Genomic DNA, 20,163 nt, shown 5'->3' on the forward strand with positions numbered 1-20,163 from the left:
ACTACACCGTGCACCTGACACCCAGGACATGGTAGGTCAACTCTGCGGAGAAAATAACTACACGTATACACGTGTGAGATGCTGGAAGGCTAAGCATGTAAATGACACTGGTGAGACCGGCTGTGGCTAGAAGGACAGGAAGCTGTCTTAAAAACAGCTATCCTCCTTCCTGGGTCACGCTTCCCGCCTGCACACGGGGCATTCTCGATGCGAAGGAGGGCTCTGCACGCTGGAAGCGCACGCCGCCTTTACCTTCTCCCGTATCCTAAGAAACCTAGTCCCTCGTTGAAACTTTCTACGTTTAAAAAAATGAGCATCCCTTAAAAAGAACGTACGACTAAAATCACACCGAACAGTGAACTGTTAACGGCCTTCCCTGAAGACTGAACAAACGAGCTGCCAATGACCACAGCCGCTATTCCACGCCGGCCTCGCCCATTAACAGGCCAGGAGAAGTGAGCACCTGGGTGGCTCAGTCGGTTCTCGATTTAAGCTCAGGTCGCGATCCCGGGGTCACAGGACCAAGCCCCGTGTCACGCTGACCGCGCGGAGCTGCTTGGGATCTTCTCCCTCCCCCTCTCTCTGCCCGCCCCCCACTCTCGCATGCATGCTCTGTTCCTCTCTCTCAAAAGAAGTGAACTTTAAAAACAAAAATCCAAGAGAAGAAAGGCAAGATCAAAAGAGAGAAGTAACTGTCTTTATTTGCACACAGCACCATCATTCACATAGAAAACCTTAAAGAATCTAAAAAAAGCTCACCGATGCTAAAAGTAGACTGAGCAGAGTACACGGCACAAGGTCAATATACAAAATGTATATTTCTCGTGTTCTGACTAGCAGCAAAATCTAGAAAGTGAAATTTTTCAAAATTCTACTCAAAAACAGCATCAAAACTATAAAAGTATTTAGGATTCAATTTGTCCAAAGGTGTCCTCTTCACAGAAAGCAACACTAGAAATAACTGCGTGGTCAGTTTCGCGGCCAAGAGCTGTCAACCCAGAAGAGCTCCCCAGAATTCTTCCGTGTGAACCTGCGTGAGTCGCTGTTACTGGTGTGGACTTGGGGAACCAACCGCGTGCTTCGGCGGAAGTCCCTGGAAACCCGTCAGGGCCCCGACGCTCCGAACGTTTTCACCTGAGGAGAAACACTCCTCAAGACCCCCATCCGAAGTCCGTCTCCCACGGCAGATCCCGCAGGCGCTGTGCCCGGCGGCAGGCGGTCACAGCTGTGACGGACCACGGTGCCGGTGACGACGTCAACCGCTGCTGACCACGACGGGCCTCTCCGCCCTGAGTCCAGCACCCTGCGGGCCGGTGGCTCCCAGACTTGCCCGAGGAGTCCGACCAAAATAAAGATGGCGAGGCCCTCCCGCGCCTTCCGCGATCTCTACGCGCGGTGGTCTTTCCTACGCTCCCCAGTGTCTGGTGTCAGAATCACTCCACATTACACCTCAGGGTGGTTTTCTCCCCATAAAAACCACGCTCATCCATTTCGATGAGTCAGATGTTAATACCCACTTACTTCTTTGAAAACAGGATTATTCATCATCCTTACACACATCTCGCCTAACTTTTTAACGTCGTGTTTTCATCTCTGCCCCAGAAACCATCCAATTTCATCTGCTGCGTTATTCTTCTTTATAACAACCTCAGTAGACGGTTCACACTTGAAAATTATCAGGAATAAGTTAACCAAAGCCATTAAGCCTCTGTCATCTGCGGGGCCGGCCTGGAGCTGTACGAGCACCCAGACCCCGGCTGGTGTCTTCCCCGGAGGACGGTCTCAGAGGCTCCCGGAGAAGAAGTGAGCCAGGCATCCCCAACTTTCGGCCCCTCGGTGCACAGGCTCAGGGTGCAGGCCCAGACGTGACAGCATTCAGACAGTGTTCTGACGCATCAGTAAACGGTCAGGACTTCCTGATTTTTAGTCAGGAAGAACATGATTTCAGACTTCGGTGAACCCAAAATGTCACAGGGTAAGAATTACACAGAACTAATGAACTACAGAGGGACCCTTTACTGGGGTTCTCTATGGATGTCGTTTGAAAGTTCCACTTTCTCGATACTTAACGTACTTCCTTTGGAAGCTTTCTGTTTTCTTTATTTATTCTGAGAAACAGGGGAGGGGCAGAGAGAGAGAGGGAGAGAAGAATCCCAAGCAGGCGCGGCACAAAACCCAATGCAGGCCTCGATCCTACAAACCGTGAGATCGTGCCCTGAGCTGACACCACATCCAGAGACTCAACCGACGGAGCCCCCCAGGCACCCCTCTTGTGAGCTTTCTAACCAACAATTTAGTGACCTCGGCTCTGATGAAAGTAAAATTTGCAAATGATACCTGACCCTCATTGACACTCCGGAATCTGGAAATTCTCCTTTTCACGGCAATATGGTTGTTTGTGTACGTTCTACAAGAACCTCTCTTTTTCAAGAGCCCAGAACTGGACAACTAGACAACCAAAGCCTCACCTGGACGGTGTGTGTTTGAGAACGACGCTCAGTGGATAGAGCACACCAAACCGCTTTTAAGGGTCAGGCGACGACTGCCCTCCGGCAAGGCCAACAAACCCCCAGGGAAACAGCCTGGTCCCTGGCTCACAGGCACTCCGCCCCACGGATCGTCAGGCCACTTCCAAGAAATCAGGAAATTTAGGATACTCAGGGGGGCCTCAAGAAGAGAGGAGTTCACCGGAATTTATAGGTGTGGCAGGTGAGACCCGGTGGAGAGGATGTACAAGTCCTGTTTCTCAGCCTACACACAGCAAACAGCCTGTAAACGTCCAGTCTGAGATTTCTTATCTGAGTCTCCACAGCAGCTAATGCCGTGCCTGGTTACCGCCGTCCAGCTCCGGGGTTCTGCACAGCCAGAGAAGGCCCACGTGTCCCACGAATACAATCAGTGCACCCACGGCAACGATCAGGTCGAACCTACTGACCCCAGCCGCAAAGAAGCAGCTTTCTCTGAGACTACGACTGTCGTAGAGGGAGGCAAAGTGAAAAGCTTCGAGGGGCGGAGGAAAACGGTAAGCTGGTATCCAGTCTTGATAGCCCTCAAGGCTCTTTCTCGCTCCCGCCATCCTTGACCTACGCCACAGCCTGCTAAGTAGAAGAAAACGGAAGTGAGGCGAAAACTATCCACAGAACTACGCCTTCCACCCGCGAAACACGGCGGCTCCCTGCCCCCTGGACACGGACCATCCCCCATCTAGCTTCCTCGCACAGACTCACCCCCGTTCACTAGAACTACGGCCACAAAGCACAAACAGGTGCACGCCGATACGGATGGAGGACAGAGCCACCGCGTCCGCGGTGCCGGTCACCCGCACTGCCCTCGCACCCGGCACTGCCAACTTTCTGCTGCTCTTGAACAAGCAGCGGCACCAGAGGGGCATCTGTTGTCCAAATCTGCTCCTTCGGCAAGAAGGACGACCTTACTGGTGCCGTCGTTAGTATCTGATACAACCTACAAGAGCCCTCCTTCTATTAAAGCTACCAGAACATCACTGCAAAAAATGAAGAGACACGCCGCGAATCAGAAGGGTCAACGCCGTCAGACGGCAGTTCTCTCCAAACTGATCCATAAAACCAGGCACACTCGATAAAAATGACATCAGGATTTTCGCGGATGCTGACGGCCATTTCTAGAACATACACGAGAAGCAAGGGAAACTCTACCGCAAACCATCGGAGGAAAGGACAAAAATGTAGAAGGCCCGTGCTAGTGATTTCAAGACTTACGGTAGAGCCACGGCATCAAGAAAGCAGCACGGGCACGAGCATATGGATTCCAGAAACAGACCGCCGCGTACACGCAACCTTCATCTGGTCACAGTCACAACGGTAAAGGAAAAAGAGCGGCTTTTCCAAAACCAGTGTTAAACTTGATCAGAGAAGGAGTTAAAACGGAACCCTGGCGGGGCGCCTGGGTGGTGCAGTCGGTTGAGCGTCCGACTTCAGCCAGGTCACGATCTCGCGGTCCGTGAGTTCGAGCCCCGCGTCAGGCTCTGGGCTGATGGCTCGGAGCCTGGAGCCTGTTTCCGATTCTGTGTCTCCCTCTCTCTCTGCCCCTCCCCCGTTCATGCTCTGTCTCTCTCTGTCCCAAAAATAAATAAAAAACGTTGAAAAAAAAATTTAAAAAAAAAAAAAAACAAAAAACGGAAGCCTGGCTCCAGCCGCGGGCTGCACGCAAGATGGATCACACAGCTGCGCGTAAGAGATGAGAACACAAAGCTTCTAGAAGAAAACACAGGAAAATTAATTTGCAAGCACGAGATGGCAGAAAACTCCTTAAAGCCTAAAAACCACCCACCATAAAAGAAAAATACCGATAAACTGAATTTCATCAAAATCAAGCCACGCCATCGAGCAAATGCGAAGACATCAGACACTTCATGGCGGTGGTCGACCACGACTATCCACAAACGAGAGGGGCCTGGCGGGGCTCTGTAATGAGAAGACCGCCACTGACCAGGCAGCCGGCCGTGTGTGTGACATCCCACAGCGGAAAGGCGAAGAAAAGACCAGACAGAGGTCTCCAGGGGCAACCACGGCGGACACGGTTCAGAGCCAGCGGGAAGACATACAGTGACGTCTGAGATCCCGCTCTCGGGTCGGGTCTGCAAGTGCCGCACGCGGCCCTCAGCCCTAGCGGCTGCGTGCACACACACACACACACACACACACACACACACTCGTGTGTGTGAGTTAGCGTTTTCTGCACATAAACCGTGTCACCTGAGCTGTTACGTCCACCTCTTCCCATCCCATCCTCGTGCCTTTGCCCTCCATCCTCACGTGACTGTCCCGGGCGAGGTGAGCCGGGCTCCTGTCTGCACTCCCTGTCCTCCCCCCTCCCCTCCTCCTCACAGTGGGCAGGCACCAGTGACCCGGCCTCCTGCGTGGACCCCCTGCCCACTGCTCAAACCCGCTGCCGGCCTTATCCAGGGCATCTTATCTTCACGTCAGTCATTGCACGTTTCAACTGCACAATTTCTATTGTGTCCCTTTCTATGATTTCTGTGCATTAATATTCTCTACTTCTGTTGAGCGTTTTGCCTGCGTTTAAGTTGCCCTTTCCTGTTTCTCTGCGCGTCTCGTACTTGTTGTCGGGAAGGGGGCATTTCGAATAGTCACGTGGCAGCTCGGGACACCAGGACCCCCGCCCCACCTGGGAGGCCGCGTGCCATGTGGATCCCGTGTCCCCAGCTTCTCCCTGGCTGTGCGAGCACCGAAGGCTGCCCGGCCCGGCCGCAGGAAACACAGATCGCGGCCGTGAGCCAGCGCGGCACGCCCAGGCAGACAGCGGCGACAGACACTGGCAACAACGTGGCTGGGGGGGATGGGGGGGCGGGCGGGCTGGAGGGTGGCGTGGCACAGCCGCAGTGGAAAACTTGGGCAATTCCTCGGAAAGTGAAATCAAGAATTACCCTCCGGCCTGGCAACTCCATCCTAGGTGCTTACCCAAGATAAGTGAGGACACAACCACACAGAAGCCTGTTCGTGAGGGCTCCCAGCACCACCAGTCACAGCCCAAACGGCTATCGGCTTTGAGCGGAGGAACAAAATGCGGTACATCCATCCAAAAGGGTAGGATTCACGCACGAAAGTCACGAGGTACAGAGACGGGCGACCACATGGAGGAACCCTGCAGAGGTTACGTTAAAGTCAAAGAAACCAGACGCAAGGGCCTCGTGTGGGATTTTACGAGAAGCACCCGGAGGAGGCAGGTCCACACAGAGAGAAAACAGACCCGCGGTCGCAGAGGCCGGAGGAAAGAAGGCGGCGTGGCTGCTAAGAGGTGCGGGATTTCATGTGAGGGCGGTGAAAATGTTCTGGAATCGGGGCTACGGCTGCACCGTCTTGGGACAATCGTATATCCTGACAATATACGCTTTGAAACAGTCAACTTGATGGAACACAAATTACGTTGCGGCAGTTAAATGAAACACACTAAGAAACGAGAAGCCGGGCCATCGACTCGGTGGGAATACTGGCAGGGCACACAGACAGTTGCCCTTGAAGCACACAGGCGCCAGCTGCTGGGCCCCCCCATTCACACTAACGGTACGGTGCTGTAAACGCACTCCCTCTTCTGCGTGATTCTTTTAGGAACATTCTCTTTTCCCCAGTTTATTCTGAGAATACGGTACAGAATACGTGTAACATATAAAACACGCGATTGAGTATGTTATCAGCAAGCTGGTCAACAGCAGACGGTTAGTAGTTAAGTTTTGGGGGAGTCAAAATTATGTGCAGATTTTTGACTATGGGGGGGAGGTCGGCACACTTAGCCCCCGCGTCTCTCAAGGGCCAACAGTCTGCATAAAACACCCCTGCCGTGTACCAGGCCGTGGTGGTTGTCTCGAGCAAAAGCACTTCTCTGTTTGACGAGCCGATTTTTGTGGAAAACCATTTTCCTTGAAAACATGACTGACAAACAACAGTTACTCAAACCTGAGTATCTGGTACACAATTCTCACAAGGGAGTTGAGTGAGTTTCTCACCTCCGACAAAACAACCAAGAGTATTTGCTGCCAATGACAATGTGAACTTTTCAAATACCAATTAGGATTTTTAAAAATTTCTGTCTGCCACCATAAATTTCACAAGGTCATATTTCTAAAAGACTTTTCAGAATCTGTTGGCAATGTGATGTTTTAAGATGTGTAATAAAACACAGTAACATTTATAACATCTGCACAACTCAGTGAACTGGTATTTGTCAAACGGCCAATGTGTGGATAAAATATCCACTCAAAGAACAAGACAGACCAATGAACTTCAATGCAAGAGCTTGCACAGAACGAGGGGTTGGAGACACCGTGGACAGGGCTTCAGTTTCCACACGGCAGTGGGCCTCTGACACATCATCACTTGCACAAGCCTTCACGCTAAGATGCAAATACGAATCAAAGCAATCAACAAATTCATGCCACCCCTGTCAACATTCCAATGACTTTTGCAGAAACAGAAAACTCAATCCTAAAATTCATATGAAATCTCAAGGGACCCAAAATAGCCAAAACAATACGGGGGGGGGGGGGGGGGTCATCATAGTGGGAGGGCACATGCTTTCTGATTTGACAACTTATTACAAAGCCACAGTAATCAAAACAAAGTGGCACTGGCATAAAAAACAGACATGCACGCTCGTGGAATACAGCCGGGAGCCCAGGGGCGCCCGTGGGGCTCAGTCGGTTGGGCGTCCGACTTTGGCTCAGATCACGATCTCACCATTCATGAGTTCAAGCCCTGCACTGTGCTCTGCGCTGACAGCTCAGAGCCTGGAGCCTGCTTCGGTTTCTGTGTCTGCCTCTCTCTCTCTCTCTCAAAAATGAACATTAAAAAAAAAAGAACAGAGAGCCCAGAAATAAATCCTCACACACACGGGTCAAATGATTTTCAACAAGGGTGCCAAGACCATTCAGTGGGGAAGGTCAATAAACGGTGCTGGGGGCCCCGGACATCCATGTAAAAGGAAGGATTCTGGACCCCTACTCAAGATCATATACAAAATAAACTCAAAATGGATCAAAGGCCTACAAGTAGGAGCTAAAACTGCAAGTAAGACTCAGAAGGAAACACGAGGGGAAAGCTTGCGGACCCTGGACTTGGCGATGACTCCAAAGCACAGGTAACAAGGGAAAGAGAGAAGCCGGACTCAGTCAAAATTGACCACTTTTGAAGAAGGACACCAGCAGCAGAGCGGACGGCAGATCACATCCTCCGACACGCCCCAGCACCCAGAACACAAAGGATTCCCGAAAGTGAGCATCCAGAGAACAAACAACGTGAGTGCGGGCTGGCAAAGGACGAACACACGCGTCCGCAAAGACACGCAGAGGCCAACGAGCACATGGAAACACGCTCCCCGTCCCTCGGCACTAGGAACGTGCAGACGGAAACCAGTGAGCTACCACCTCGCACTGGTGAGGGCGCTTCCCGTGAAAACAAACCAAACAACAGCAGCAGCAAAGAGCAAGCAGAGAACAGGTGTTGGCAAGAAGGCAGGGGGAGCCCTGTGCCCTGCTGGCGGGAACGTAAAGTGGGGCAGCGACAGAGAACACGGCACGGTGATCTGTCGAAACAGCCAACACGGAACCACCACGGGAGCCAGCAGCTCCGAGTCTGGGTACAGACCCCCTGAACGGAAAGCGGAGTCTGGAAGAGACGCCCGCACCCGCGTTCAAAGCAGCAGAGTTCACGACGCTCCGAGGGGAGGAGGCAGCAGTCCGAGGGTCTGCGGCCGGAGGAATAAAGCAGCCGGGGTCTGTACGCGGCGGATTACGCATCAGCCTCAGACAGGAGGGAGATGCTGACACCCGTCAGCGCGCGGGTGAGCCGAGGACGTTCCGCTAAGTCAAACTCAAGAGCGGACTCTGAACGCGTTCACTTCTGCCAGGTCCCTGGAGTCCTCAAATTCACGGGGACAGAGAGGAGATGCGGCTGCCGGGCGCTGGGGGAGGGGAGGGACAGAGGGGCTGGGAAGAGGAGGAAGTCCTGGAGGCGGGCGGTGCGGACGGCTGCACGACCACGTGCGTGCCAGAGAAGTGCAGGCCTGAAGATGCCCGAAATGCCACCTTGCACCCACGCATACTTTACCACAATAGAGAGAAAACCCGTAACCTGTTTGGCAACCGTGCCCAACGAGCCACAACCGTCTGAAAAGCCGATTAGAGTGCGTCTGCCCTGAGTGCGGGGAGTGGGCGCCTGAGCACAGCGGTGGGAGGAACGGAAAAGGGCACAGCCCCAGCCGGAGACCGTCCCGGAGCTAGAGGCGTGCTAGTGCTACACGTAATCGTGTCAATTATGAAACATTTTAGGTACAAAATAAGTTTGTAAAGTTAGAACGAAAAATACAGAAAGCATCCTCACCCGCCACGGGACACGCGATCACACACCCTTCCACGCAGCTCGCGGTTCACCTCGAGGAAACACCACTGCTGACACGTAGACGCACACACGTTATCATATACGCACGGCATTACTTGTAATTGCAAAACACCAGAAACCACCTGCGTACTAAGCCCGGGACACTGGCTGAAGAATTAGGATACAGCGCACACGACGGGGTACGAGGTCGCTATAAGAAGAAAGAGGAGGGGCGCCTGGGTGGCTCAGTCGTGAAGCATCTGACCTCGGCTCAGGTCATGATCAGGGGTTTGTGAATTTGAGCCCCGTGTCGGGTGAGCCCCGCTCCTCTCTCTCTGCCCCCCTGCTCACGTGTGCACGTGCTGGCTCGCTCGCTCTCTCCAAAAAAAAAAAGAAAAGAAAAAGAGTATTGATAAAAACCAATCGTGCATTGATTTTCAAGAGATATCGGCACATAAGACAAAGTGCCTAAGAGTATATAGAGAATGCTGCCTTTTGTGGGGCAGAAGAGGGAAGAAAATATGCATATTCCTCTTAATTACAAACAGTAACACAGGAGGGATACACCAGGAAAAATAAATAAAATAGGTTATCTCCAAGGGAAGGGAAGACTCGAACGGAAGGGGCCCGGGATGGAAGACACTTCTTTGGATTTGCCTCCATGTACAGGTGTGACAGTCTAAGACGTACTAAGGCTCCATACGTTGAAAACAGTCGAATGAGAAAAATAACTCCAGGGGAAGAGCAAGCAGAGAAAGTATCCCAATTAATTCAAATGAGTATCATAAAGGCTCAAGAGTAAAAAGGAGGGAAGGGAAGAAAGGAGAGAAGAAGAAGGGTGTAGAGGGGAAGAGAGGAGGGTGGAAGGGGAGGGGGAGGCAAAGGGATGGAGAGAGGAAGGGGGAGGAGGGGAGAGGGGAAGGGGGGAAGAGAAGGAGGGGGAGAGGAGGAAGCAGAGGAGGGGGGAAGGGAGGGCAGGGAAGGAGGGGGAAGGGAGGGGCAGGGGAGGAGGGGAGGAGGGAAACTTACTCGAGAGGATTCCTGGGAACAGCCCAGCATCTACCAAGGAACCTGCATGTGGAGTAAACACGGGCCAGCGAGGAGGAAACATACAGTGACAACACCAGACGCCCAGGACCTGTCACCCCAGACGAGGCAGCACTGCAGGGACAGGAAGCAGAGGGGAGGCAGGAGTCCGCCAGGGAACTTCGGGGGCATGGAGGCACTCCGCACTCTGACTTCAGGGCGCCGACTTGACCGTTAACGTGTTTGTCACGTCGTAGAATCGAACCCATTTTAAAGGCTGGCTTTACTTTACATAAATCATACGTCAACAAATTTGGCTTATGAAAACCAGCAGTTGTGTAAAAACGTCTGCATAAGCACGTCTGTCTGCAGGCTCGTGTGCGTGGCTGTGTGTTATGTGGCAGGCGGTGATGATTTCAGGAAGGAAGGACAAGGGGACAGGCGCGGGGAAGGAGTTCTGCAGCCTCAACGTTCTCTCCGGATTCTGTGGAGTCTGTACAACTTTTTGGGGGAACACAGCACAAAAAATCAATCACAAACCACAATAAAACTTATTTTCTGGACTTAAATGCTGTAAGTCAGAATTTGGGGTTAAAAGATTTACAAAATATGTTTCTACGACAAACAGGTTAATTTTCTGCACTGTCACAACCAGAATTGTTCTCTTTAACCACAGGAGTAGTTACTTTTTGTTTCTAATTTTGTCCACATAAACAGAGCGGGTGGGCGAGCATATCCCACCGTGGCTCCCATGTCCCTGCCTCCCAGAGTTGGCACTGTGCTCGCCCCTCCCCTGAGTCACAGGTCCCCTCCAGGCTGGACGGCCCCTCCTTGACAGTCACAGATCCCCTCCAGGCTGGACGGCCCCTCCTTGACGGTCACAGATCCCCTCCAGGCTGGACGGCCCCTCCTTGACGGTCACAGATCCCCTCCAGGCTGGACGGCCCCTCCTTGACGGTCACAGATCCCCTCCAGGCTGGACGGCTCTCCGTGATGGTCACAGACAGAGGCTCCCATCTTGCTGGCACTGCTACTCTCCCCACTCTGGCTCACAAACCCGGCAGGGCCAGGTGCACCACCAAATGATGCTTGCAGAGAGGCGCACGTGACAAGACACCGAGCGCTGCCCGCACGCGCGTGAGCAGGGAAGCCGAGCCTTCTCGGTGCAGCCTTGAGAGGAACACCACCGCAGGTCAGTCTGCCCGGATTCATGACCCGCGGGGACTTAAGGGGAGAAATGCTGTTGTTGAAGCTGCTAAGTCCCAAAGTAATCTGGACCAGGGCAATCGGGGACCAGTGCACGTATGTCCTCTCTCATCTCCAGAACCCGTCCCACAGGCGGGGACCTCAGCTCAGCCAAGCCTTCATCACGGGCAGGAGCACTCCCCCATCAGGCCCACATGTCAGGCTCCCACCGCCTCTCTCTCCAGGACGGCCCAGAGTGGTTTCCAAGAGTTGGTCAAGCTCCAAACGGCCCAGCAAATGGGACCCTCACTGGTGCTTACTAGGCTGCGCCACAGCCCCTACAGACACCCCTCCACCCCATCCCTCAGCAAGACGCAGCACAAAGCCCCAGGGCTCTGCTCCTCCTGGAGCCATTCATAAAATGCACACGAGGCGAGTTCTCCCAGGGGCACCTGGGGGGCCTCAGGTCATGATCTCATGGTTCAGGAGACCCAGCCTCGCGTGAGCCTCACGGCTGACAGTGTGGAGCCTGCTCGGGATTCCCTCTCTTCCTCTCTCTCTGCCCCTCCCCTGCTCTCTCTCTCTCTCTCTCTCTCAAGATAAACTTTAAACAAACCAACAAAAGAGTCCTCCCCATAGAAAACAAAGCAAAAATAGAAAAACCCGGGGGGTAGGGGGTGGGGGAAGCCTGGAGCCCAGCAGTTAAGTCCAGCTGAAAGCCCCCCTCAACTCTGAAATCTCAAGGAAGCATCTGGACACCTTGGTGGTGCCCTGTTACCTCAGACACAGGTAAAAGTGACAGGCACACCCAGGAGGAAAGGGCACAGGTCAGGGTCTGGGGACAGGACACACACGAGGCCCAGCGATGACCGTGGCTACAAGGTGGCTTTATAGGAGGGGGGCAGGTGGGGTGGCTGGACGCAGGCTGTATCCAGGCCACCCACCCGAGCTGCACACTGGTAATGTCCCAAATCCAGCTAACCGAGCCCAGGCACCGCTTCCCAAATCGGGAAATGTCACACGAAGACTATTCCTAGCTTCTCGTGAAGATACGGAGTGTCTTCCAGCACCAGCCACACACCGTTACAGGGCAAGCTCCAGGGGGGTCCAATCCCCCCGTTCCCACCCCACCCCCCCCACCCCCCGTGCCTGCCCCCAGCTTGGCCCTCTGTGCAGCTCAGGAAAGGGAACTCCAAAGGAAGGCCCAGCCTGCGGGGACAGTCAGCAACAACGTCCCCGGCACATGGAGGCCCTGGATCAGGAGGGCCGGGAACTCAGGCCCTCGACCGCCAGGAGGAGGTCGCGGCAGGCGTACGAATCCGGGGACACACAGCAAACGACCCTTTCTGAAACAGTGGTGTTTCTCAGAGAGGAAGGAGGTGGCCCTCTGACAGCCTCTTGTGTTTTTTCCCCCGCGGTTATGAAATGTGTTCACTCTGTTTACGTCCTTTTTAACAGCACACACGTAATGCAGAATGAGGACGGAGTAACTCGTCAATCATAAATCCGTACTCGGGCCGAGAAGGGAGGCCACCGGAGGCCATGGTCCCCTCCCCGCCCGCCTCAATGGTAAGAGCTGCGGGTGTGCCCAGAAGGCCGCCTTCCCCCACCCCCCCCCCCCCCGCCCACACACACACACACACACCGACAACAGCACAGAACAGCGTGAGGAGGTGAGGCCAACTCCCTGGGAACAGGTCTTCCACGCAAGAGAATTTACAACAAATTCTGACAACAAGCAGAGGACAGAGGACCTCTTCTCCCTCACCTGCCTCGCTCCTACGCGAGCGCCGTGCCCCAAGGAGATGACAGAAAGGATGTCATTAAGAAATTATTGCAACTTTCTTTTCAATGGTGCTGAAAAGTATATGCAAATCCACCGTAATTACGTTTAAAAATTCCATTTCATGGGATAATCAGACTTCAAAAAACTCAATTTTAGTTTTAATCAGATTTTAACAAGGATATTAAGTCCATTTCGTTTAGAAAAGGGGGAAAAAATGTGAATTTAACACAAAATGTATTCAAGCTTAGCCCCGGGAGATAATTAAATAAAATTAATTTGGCAAGGGCTGTCAGTAAATGAAGGCACAGCAAACGGAGGCTCACACTTCTGACAGAAACAAGCAGCTTCCTGCCACAGAGACGGAGGAAGGGGCGGCGGCCGTCCTGCAGCACGAGGAAGGGGACCGAAGCAGCCCTCGGAGGCAGAAGGCCAGGGCAGCCTGGGGGGGGAACAGCTGCAGGGAGGGAGATTCCCGGAAACCAGGCTGGCGGGAGCAAGGGGTGGCCTCGGGGTGTCCGTCTGGGCTCTTCCACCGGCCCCGCAGTCTGGCCATCAGTGGGGGAGCCGCGGGGCCCAGCCAACTCTGGCCACCCTGAGAAGCCACCTTCCCCGAAGGAACGGGCGGGGCCTCCTGCTCTGGCCCTCCCACCCCGGCCCACTGGGGGTGGGGGGGGAGGCCCTGTAACATGACCCCCGCTTTGCTCAGTGGCGATGCAGGGCCCACACGTACCGTACCGTATTCTCTGCCCGCCAGAGTCACCCGGCAAGCATCTGTGGCATGGAGCAGATCTGACCACGGTCCCCGTCCCGGGAAGAAGGCACAAGCCCTGCCCGTCCGTGGGGAATGACCTTCCCTCCCGACGGCTCCAGGCGCCCCGACAAGGCCTCCCGGCGTGACGCCCACACCACCCGAGTGGTGCCGAACCGCGACTGAGGCGCCCCGATCGGGCACCAGGCTCACCCCCGCTAATGACCTGTAAGCCAGCTCACATCCCACGACCAGATTCTCCCAGAGCGGAGAAGAGGAAGGAAGGAAACCAGTGCCATCCTCTGCGAGTAGAAGTTGTGGGCAAAGGAGAGAGCCAAGTTCCGGGCTGGCAGGCCAGCCCCACACCCCGAAACAGGTCAGCACACCACGGCCTTCAGGGAGAGGGCCGCGCCCGCTCACTTACATCTTGTCCCGGGCAGCTGTCCCACAGGACGACCCACAGTCCTGCTTGGGGCCGGGGTCCTCGAGTGTCATCACGACAAGTCCCAGGTCCTAGGCCACGTTGCCCCCACGCTGGTCATCGCGATCCGTGCTGCAGAGGTGAGGACCGGCATGCCGCTCGGGCCCTATGGGCCCCAGAGCCCCAAATATTTACTCCCCGGCCCTTAGAGGAAACACTTGCAGCCTCTGCCCCAAACGCAGCACTCCCAGGCACCCGTTGTTCAGTCACGAAAACTCAAAAAGAAAACTTGCCGAGCAAAGGGACAAAACAAGAGAAAGCACATTTTCCACCAGGAGAAGGCTGTCTCGGTGGGGGACGGGCACGAAGGGCGCAGAGCGGGGGCACCGAGTCCCAGGGATGGCGGGGACGGACAGCAGCCCGCCCGTGCTGAGCAGGGTCAGCACAGGCCTGTCGAGTCACTAAGCCGCACACCAAGTGCCACGTCATGTCAACGGAGCTCCAGTTAAAGGGGTGTGGCTCCAAAGGTCCAGGCCGAGCGGTGTGACCCCTTCTGGGACAGCTGAGCTCTAGGAAACAGTGAGAATGCCCCAACCAACCACTAGGCCGGGAAGAGCTCCTGGCGGCTCTTCTCAACCCTGACCTTCCCAGAGAGCCCGTGTAGAACCGCCCAGGTTCAACGGCGCCTTCTCGAAGCCCAGCGTGCTGCAACGCACCTGCTCTCAGGGGTGAGCCTGTGGCCACGCGTGTAACTGCAACCCTCACGAAAGGCAGCGTGCTCCCGACGCCTGAGCGCAGCAAACTGCAGCGACGCAGGAAGAGCGGAAGCCAGAGAACAAACGGGGAACAGAAGCGCGTGTGTCTAAGTGTCCTCCACGCAGACTCACACGCCACTCCCACCAGTGCACGAGCTGACACGCGGCAGCCCCCTGAAGCCTCACGCCAGGAGGGAGGAGGGAGGAGGGAGCCTGCCCCGCCCCTAGCTGTGGGAGGACTGTTTGGCTCCACGGAACGGAGAGCAGTTTGCGCTTAATAAAAATTAATTGCTAATCTCCTCACTCAGCCGCCTCCGAGAACAGGAGAGTGTCGTGTCGCTGCCCCTAAAGTTCAATCTTCCTCTCCCAAGTAATTACTGTCTTCCCCTACCTCGCAGAGCCTCCCCCATCTGAAAAGCAAATCCCAGCAGTGCCAGAAGGTGCTCGGCCCTGAGCAAAGGCAGGGAGGCCAGCCCTCCAGCAGGCTGGCAGGCCTTCCTTGCCAAAGTTCGGCTGGGAGCCATCAGGCCTCAAAGAGCTGCTATCAGCCGACAGGCTGCACGCCCGCCTATGTGCTGACGCTCCGCGGGCGAGCCGGTGGGCAGGGCCCCAACAGAAGCCTCAGATGCCAGCAGCGGGCTGCTCGGCTCACAAAGGCGCAGGACCCAGCTGCACGGCACCACGCGGCCAGCCAGATGGACGGAGGTGACGGAGGGCAGCGCCCACCATGCACCGCGACCAGCCAAGCAATCCAACGCAGGCGGCACGGACGCGCCGCACGACCTTGGCCTGTGAGCCCCCAGAAGGTCCGGGGCCTCCTCTGCCGAGCGGGCGACAGCCGGGCCGCCTCGCCCACAGCCCGGAGGGACGGCAACGACACTCCACGCACGCGCTGGCCTGGCAGGCTCTCGGGGTGGCCCCTCCAGGGCGGCCCCAGCTCCGACAGAGCCGTCCTCGGGGCCAAGTAAGGTCCTCTTCAGAGCAGGGCCCGTCTTGAAACAAACACGCTCTGGAACCTCGTCGGCCACCAATCTCCAGACCACAAATAACACGTGGCCCTCTGCCCACTGACACTATTCAAATCCGGCAAAGACGGAACCGATGGTCGACTCCAGCTCCGCGAGACACTCCAGCAAAATCCGGCCGCACACGCTCACCTTTCTGAGCGTCAAGAGACTCCCCGGCTATCCTCACTGCTCAGAACGCTCGGTCCTCCCACCGCGAGGGCAGAGGCCGGGTCGTGGCTCTATCCCCAGAGCCGGCCTGCTGTCCGCCAAGCGGCAGGCCTCAAACCTGCAAAGGATGACTACGGGATCGACGTTCCCCAAAATCTCAGTTCTATCACCAGGTGACAAGGCCGGCAGGAAACAGGCAGGCGTCACTCGCCTGTAGAGGAAACAGAGGCCACGATGGAGGGGACCTGGCCTGGGACACGAGACACCTTCGGGGTACCTGCCACCACCTTGACTCTCGAGATGTGCCCACTACCCACCCCCGCTGCCGACCCCCGCTCACAGGCAGCCCGTCCCACCACCCCCGAGGGGGCACCCTGCCCCCGGCACGAGGCTTCCACACCTGTTCTGAGCCACCCAGCCACACGGATGCCTACCAGGCAGGGTCTAGTTGAAAACAAGGCCGTGTCTCAGATCTCAGGGAAGAGGCCGCAGAAAGGCCATGGAAAGGAAGTGCTTCCTGCCACACAGTGGATATTGGCCACCCCACCCTCCCACCCCCTGCAGGCCAAGGTCCGCTCTCCACAGCAAGACCCAAACACCTCCAAGAACCGATCCCCGCCATCCCGTCAGCCTCCACCACACGCCCACACGCTGGCCGAACCACTTGGAACTGTGGTACGCCAGGTCGCTCTGGGTGGGTGGGTTCGTGCGAGCCCCTTCCCCACCAGGAACAAGGTCCCAGCCTCTCAGCTCAAGATCAAGGGCCACCTCTCCCAGGAGCCGTGCCTGACGGACCCGGCACCGGCCTGAGATACTGTAAACGCTCGCGCCACGCCCACACGGGTGCAACAACGGCAACGGTGACTCTGGCAGAGGCAGCATGAAGCAAGGGGCAGAGACAGGCCTTGGTGTCAGAGGAGAGACCCAGCCTCTGACACACAGAGCCGGCAGGGCTCTGCCCGTCCCTCCTCCCGTCTCTCACGGGATGGCTCGGGTCTCCGGTTAAAGCCCCGTACATCAATCCCCGTCTCGCCAGCTGCCACGTAAAACGGTAAACGTTTAGGAAGGACTGGCTCCCTGAGCCCTTCGGAGCCGGCAGCGAACACTTATCCCTACTGTCACCTACCCCTGATTAAACCAGGCCACTACCCGAGCCACTCAGACACCCTGCTTAGCACAGCTCCCAGATCACGGAGGACAAAACCTGAAGAGCCGTCAACGTGTTTTCTGTATGTCGCTCGGTTGGGTCAGGGCCCCAGAGCCTCACAGAAAAGGCAAGTCTTCAAAGCCGCCCTCCTCAGGGCCCTACAGGTCAGCAGCGAGCTTCCCGCTCAGGGCACGGTCCCCTTGGTCAGAGGCCCTCCACTCACTCGTGGCAGGAGGGGAGAGGCAAAGAGAGGACCCTCACCAGACAATCCAGCAACTCCCTAGGAGACACGTGTGCCCCAGAAGGGCCCTGCCTCCCCTCCTGCGGCGGAGCTGGCCAGGCTGCCCCGGGGCTCCCAGACACGCACACAAACGCACACACGCCTGTCCCTGGGACACCCCCTCGCTTGAGAGCCACGGGAGCTGCGTGCCAAGAGCCGAGGTCGGCGCTCTCAACATTACCGGAGGACACTGGCAGGTGCCAGGTGTCTGCCAGAACCAAGAACTGCACCAGGGTCCCATCACCTCCTCTCCCGCGTGTGCGAGCCACAGGCTTCACCAACGTCACTGCCACAGCCCCACAGCGGTGCGGGGACCCACTCGCTCTCTGTGACCCATCCTGACCTCCCCGGTGCCACCAACCTTCTAAGACACAGGTAGGCGGCCAAACAGGTGAGGTTCCCATGCAGACCAGGGAAGACTGGCGTCCCATCTCCCAGGACATCCGGGGCCCAGCGCGGTCCCAAGGTGTCCTCGGGCCAAGGGCGTGCTCCCCCCACCAGGGGACGGGGACTGACTGACAAGCGTTGCCAGCTACCACATGCCAATCGCTCTGCCAGCCGATGGCTAGACGCCATCCCTGACGTGTAGACAAGGAAGCTCAGACTCGGGCAAGCCCGCAAGTGGCCCCCTCCGTGCAGCCTTCCCGCCAGGGAGAGGCCCTGGACCCCAGGCCTCTGCTGTTCCCCGTCCGCGTTGCTCCCTAGGCCGGCCTGGCCACCTCTGCTAGTGGTCATGCGAAGATGACCCAGAGGGAGCCCTCAAATCCAGACCCGCGCACCCGTGACAACTCCCTCTGGCTATTTCTGTGACCCTTCAAACGCACATGTGCTACATAGAGTCCACAGTTCTCCCTTCCTAAGAGCCAAAACCTATCCCCGTGTCTGCCCCATCTGCCTGCACCCTCCCAGGCCCCCAACTGGGCCAGGTCACCTCCTGTCTCGCATGCTGAGGACGTCTCTCAGCCACTGCTCTGTCCCTGTGGCACCCCTGCTCCAAACTGGAGCCAGTCACTGTCACAGCCGGCTGCCCGCCCCATCCCTCGGCCTGCTCAGCAGCCTGTGGCCTCTGTCCTGGGCTGCACACTCACCCTCCCCTTCACACTTCATCCCCGACCTGCCCTGCCACCGCCTACCCCACCCCTCCCCTGGGCCAGGGCCCCCCAAAGGCTCCCTGAGTACAGAAAGTGCTGTCCTAGGCCCGGCTATCCCTTCCGCCGTCTGGGTGGTGCTTTCAAGAACGTGTACCTCCCACGAGGCGGGGAGCATGCACTTGGGCGGCCGTGCCCAGCGCACAAACTCGCCCACCATACATTCTACCCACGGGCTCTCCACGACAAGTGGGACAGGAAGGACACTGGGGATCCTTGGCAGGGACAGCCTGTGGCCTCCGTGCCCCACCGACTGACCGATCCAGGAAGATAACTTGCAACCAAAGCTTCGATGGTCCTTCCCCAGGCAAGACATCGGTAAGGGACATGGAATCACTGGCCAATAAAAACAGACTTCCTGAGTACAGGCCTCATTAAGTCGGTTAATGAAAGTCATTAAAGCAAGCCGGCTGGAACAGGTTCCTTTCCTCAGGGGTGAAGGGACTCAGATTAAGGGTGGAGACAGGCCACTGGTCGGTGACCCCGCGGTGTGCCGCTCCCAGCCCTACAGCCCCACAGCTGTGAGACACAGCTTCCTGGAGCCCGCAGCCCTTCCGGCCATCACTGAAACCAAGGCCGGCCTCGGGGACCCCCAAACTCTGCAGAGGGGACAGTCTCCCGCCCCGTCCCCTAACTATACCACATGCAGGAGGAAGCATCGCGTGCCTTTCAGAAACTGGGCTCTCTGGGCGCGACACAGAGCGAGAGAGCTTGGACCAGCGCCTCCAACACGGTGAGCGGGGGCTCAACGAGGCGCGTGCCGGCAGACACGTCAGTTGCACGTGCATCGAGCGCTTGCGCAAAGACGTACCAAAGCCAGCAGTGCCAGCGGCCGGCAGGAAGGGAGGCCTGTGGCCGGCAGAGCAAGAGGAGAACTGTCCCCATCGCCCCGACACGTCTTCTCAACGCCGAGCCACGTGAACGCAGCGCGTGTTCAGACGAGGGTCTCCAGCCCCCTGTGATCTCAAATGACCCCGGTCGCTCCACAACGGCTTCCCACAGGCCACAGAAAACACCCAGTGAACTTCCCGAAGCCCTGAGGCCTCAGCGTCCGTGCCCGGAGATGCCCGGGGTCCCCACCACGTCACCGCCTGTCACCACGAACGCGTGCCCTCAAGTAAAGACCCCACTTGCGGCCGCACAGGAACCTCACTCAAGATGAGCACCTGCGGAAGTGAAACGAGAGCAACAGCAGACACGGGAACAATTAACGCCGCGCCTCCTCACCAAGGACAAACCCGCCGTGGCCTCCACGGAACTAAGACTTGGAGGAGACGTGAGGGCGGGAGGAACCGCCGAGCAGGGCCCCCGCTCCAGGCCAAGGGTCTCCGCTCCCGCCCGTCCAGGGTGCACTCGCGGCCGGCAGCCCGAGTGAGAAAGACCCAGGCCTCCTGGTCCCAGCTGTGCCACACGAAGACCGGGCACGGCAGTACCAGCCCCTGGGGGGTGGCCGCCGCCACCCCCTGGCGCCTACCCAGCTGGTCCTCGCCTCTCCCTGCACCTGCACGCCTTCTTCCTACGTGCCCTGCCTCCTCCTCGTCCTCAGGACGGCCACCGCTGTAGGGCATGTTTCCCAGGAGACAAGAGCTCACCTGTGGCCACAGCCAGAGCCTGCGGTACAC

General features: G+C 56.9%; 1 protein-coding gene across 5 annotated transcripts in view; it reads right to left on the reverse strand.

Moving 5' to 3' along the window:
• MAD1L1 (mitotic arrest deficient 1 like 1) overlaps positions 1–20,163 on the reverse strand; it is a 315,909-nt gene that overhangs the window by 272,486 nt on the left and 23,260 nt on the right. The window lies entirely within an intron of this gene.

Source organism: Panthera onca, chromosome E3, assembly GCF_046562875.1.
Source record: "Panthera onca isolate mPanOnc1 chromosome E3, mPanOnc1 haplotype 2, whole genome shotgun sequence".
Classification (NCBI taxonomy): Eukaryota; Metazoa; Chordata; class Mammalia; order Carnivora; family Felidae; genus Panthera; species Panthera onca.